This window comes from Glossina fuscipes, unplaced genomic scaffold (genome assembly GCF_014805625.2).
Source record: "Glossina fuscipes isolate IAEA_lab_2018 unplaced genomic scaffold, Yale_Gfus_2 177, whole genome shotgun sequence".
Taxonomy (NCBI): Eukaryota; Metazoa; Arthropoda; class Insecta; order Diptera; family Glossinidae; genus Glossina; species Glossina fuscipes.
The window spans coordinates 221,499-225,249 of record NW_023998520.1 but is presented as its reverse complement, the minus strand read 5'-3'; the positions used below and the strand labels follow the sequence as shown (position 1 = coordinate 225,249).

Genomic DNA, 3,751 nt, shown 5'->3' with positions numbered 1-3,751 from the left:
CTTTCGCGAGAAGGTGATGGGTGAAAAGATAACGAAAGATTCCGTAAACAACATCATCATAACCAGGAAATATATCAAGCCGGTTTTCCGAAATTAGAAGTAAATAAAGCATTCGACCATGCATACGTGATTTTTAATGCGGCGATGGACCAGCGTATCGTGGATCCAGATATAGGAAAGCGAATACAGGCTACAGTGGTAGCGAATGCTAACTTCTCTAAATCAGATGGATCTTGTGTTACCGGCAGGATGCATCGACGAAATTTGTTTGGGTTTACCCTATTTATGTTGCTGAAAAGCAAAAACTATAGGGAATCTATTGACAAGAACGTATCTGGATACTAAGGTAATTCAAATTTAGCACGAAAATGTTGATACATTACTAACTTATATTCAAATTTTTCTTTACAGATTAAACTCGTCGCACTTTGAAAGATGGAAATCGTGCCTCGAAAGAACAAAAATGTTGATGCATTACTAACTTATATTCTAATTTTTCATTATAGATAAAGAAGGAGCGATACGCCGTCGCCCATCCCTCATAAGTCATGAAGATTCACTATATGTCAAAGTAAGTTGTATTTATCTTTAGTTATGATTATGTTATAAACGAGCATTATTGCTTCAGTGCAATGAAAGACCGCCACAGGCCAAACGGTAAGTTCGCTATTAACTTTATATATAAAATTTAGTAATTACATTACGTTTCTTTTGCAGAGCAAAATGTTAATAACAGCCGCACAGCAGTCATCGTATTTACTTTTTATTTAGATCATATATATATATACCTTTTATATATTTATGTTTTATGTGCGTACATTTTGAATAAATGAAGATTTCATTCATTTATCGTTATTGTAAATTTTATTATAGTTTTAAGTTAAGTTTATAATGTTGTGGGCCTATAGAGGAGACAACCATCTAAAATAATTAGCAAAGCGCCCACACGGTACCACTACGGAGGTGTGGAAAATCGTGAGATTTAAGTTTTGTTGTCGAAAGAAGATCGCGTTTATGAAATATAAACTCTTCCATAAGAAACCGGTCCTTTAGAAAATATATCTTTCGCTAAATTTAAAGAATGAATTTAACGCAATATAGGACTAGCTACTCCTCCCGGTTTAAATAAGGGATTCTTGGATGCTTCTATTTGGTTTGAATGCATTCCATTCAAATCTATTGGCAATTAAATTGTAGTTAATGCTAGAATACATACTCTATGCTTGATACATGTTAACTTCAGGCACAGCTGTACATATCTCTTCTCCCAATAAACGGTGAATTCATCCGTCTACCATACTGACTACATATCGTCCGTCATATTGAGCCAATCCAACTACAGGAGCTCCTCCATCGATCTCGAAGCTTTTTAAAAAACTTAACGTGTTTATTATGAATAAAAAAGTAACACTGGAATTTCTCGAAGAGAACAACTGATGAAAAAAATAAACAAAAAGAAGAAATCTGCGTTCTTACGTTAATTAAGCAATCCCTTTATTGAAAGTATACAATCCCGCCACCGTTGTTAAAAACCTCAATGGTCTAATTATTGTTGTTATTTTCTGTGCTAAAAAGCTTTATTGTGAAAATGCAAAAAGAGAGATACACAAATATATATCCGAAATGGATGCATATGCTCATGACAGCCGATGAGGAACCTCGTACAAATTTGCTGTCAAACGCGCTAGAGGTGAATAATTGTTCTAAATGCGACATTTCTAGATCCATATATAAATTAAGATTTCGTCAAGCTGAACGCTCCGCTTGTTTTCTGCTATACACTTGTCATAAATTCAGAACCGCTCTGGTATCAAAGCGAAAATTTACCCTGAATCCATAGTATTATTGGACATGTTACATTATGCTCACAGTCAAGGCATTTTCAAACAATTATGTTATTCTGTCATAGTCTTAAAAACAGACGAGTTTGCTTCGATATTTGGTGAAGCTATGGAACTTGATGGCACTGAGATTTTTTTAAAGACGATGCAACTGTTTCTTGCTAGCTATAAGAAATTTCAAAGTTACATAGTGACTTTTTTAAAAAATGAAGAGGATGTCGCAAAATCAATACGCCAATTTAGTGAAATCAATGTTAAATATTTGAAACGAGATGTGACGGCAGAGCAAAAATTTGTCGAGTGTATTAATCAAATACAAAATTTAATTTCGCGTCAAGACTTTGTTAAACATCAGCGGAGTAAATTAAAAGCAAGAGCAGCTAAGCATTTCAATTTTCAGTTTACCTTTAAGGCTGATATTAACACAACTTTGGCTTCACATCTATTGACGGCTATTTGCTTGGGAAGAGGCATAACAGCAGCCCTTCTCAGTTATGTAAATTTAATAGACGATCGTTTGAACGATGGAATCAAGCTTGTACAACCACTTCGAAACCTAAGCAATTTGGAAATAGATGTTTACTTAAAAGTTTCCCTAAAATCATTACAATGCCGTTATTATGGTGAGAACAAGGGAACATATGGAAGTTTGCAAAATCTTACCAGATCTTTTATTCACAACTTGCAAACCAATTTCTCATCTACAGTTTCGCGTGGCACATATCCAAGGTAAACTGTGTAGACATAATCGAATTTCGAATTGAGTATAAACTTAAATATTTTTTCCATTGTATGTAGCTTGCACCGATCTTAGTTTGCGAAAATAAGAAAAAAAAAGGAGATTCGAGAATTCATGCAGGCAATTCAGCAGGCTTGCGAATAAGAAACTTTAAATGGTGTATATTGCTCGAAGATACCGTTGGCTTTGAAAGAGGTTTTCGAGTACTGTAAAGGCGACTATAACCATCAAGAGGACATGTAAGCAAAAAAAAAAGTTATTTTTCACAATTTTTATAAGATTATTTATTTTAAATTGTTAAGTAGCGGCAATACACCATCTCAGCTATTAGTTGACGCTGATCTTAAAGATCAAACAGTTGAAACGACTAAACGATTGACCAATGGTGCCGACGGAGGCGTCCGGAGTGAAATCAATGTTAAATATTTGAAACGAGATGTGACGGCAGATAAAAAATTTCTCGAGTGTATTAGTCAAATACAAAATTTAATTTCGCGTCAAGATTTTGTTAAATATCAGCGGAGTAAATTAAAAGCAAAAGCAGCTAAGCATTTCAATTTTCAGTTTACCTTTAAGGCTGATATTAACACAACTTTGGATTCACATCTATTGACGGCTATTTGCTTGGGAAGAGGCATAACAGCAGCCCTTGTCATTTAAGTCAATTTAACAGACGATCGTTTGAACGAAGGAATCAAGCTTGTACAACCACTTCGAAACTTAGGCAAATTGGAAATAGATCTTTACTTAAAAGCTTCGCTAAAATCACTACAATGCCGTTATTGTGGTGAGAACAAAGGAACAAATAGAAGTTTGCAAAATTTTACCAGATTTTTTATTCCCAACTTGCAATGGTGCCGACGGAGGCGACAGACTAAGTAATTGGATGAAAATCGCTTTCGAAATGATTTAAAACGTGCGAGCGTGCATCTCGCTGCCAATCTGCCAGCGTACGAAAACCAATCCCTACTCAGCTGTAGTTTTATGGAGGCAGGCAATAAGAATTTAGGCGACCTTGAGCCAAGTTTAGATATGAACAGTATATTCGCAATTGCATTTGCCTTCGAGCGCAACAATTTTGGAACAAAGAACCAGTTTTAACAAACACAAAAAACAACTTGCAAACACAAAAAAAACTTGGACCAAATCTAAATTTGCACCAAAAAAACTT

At 34.9% G+C, this 3,751-nt stretch overlaps 1 pseudogene; it reads left to right on the top strand.

The window, feature by feature from the left end:
• The first annotated feature begins 1,639 nt into the window (after nt 1–1,639).
• Nucleotides 1,640–2,722, top strand: LOC119641778 (annotated as a pseudogene).
• Nucleotides 2,723–3,751: the final 1,029 nt, after the last annotated feature.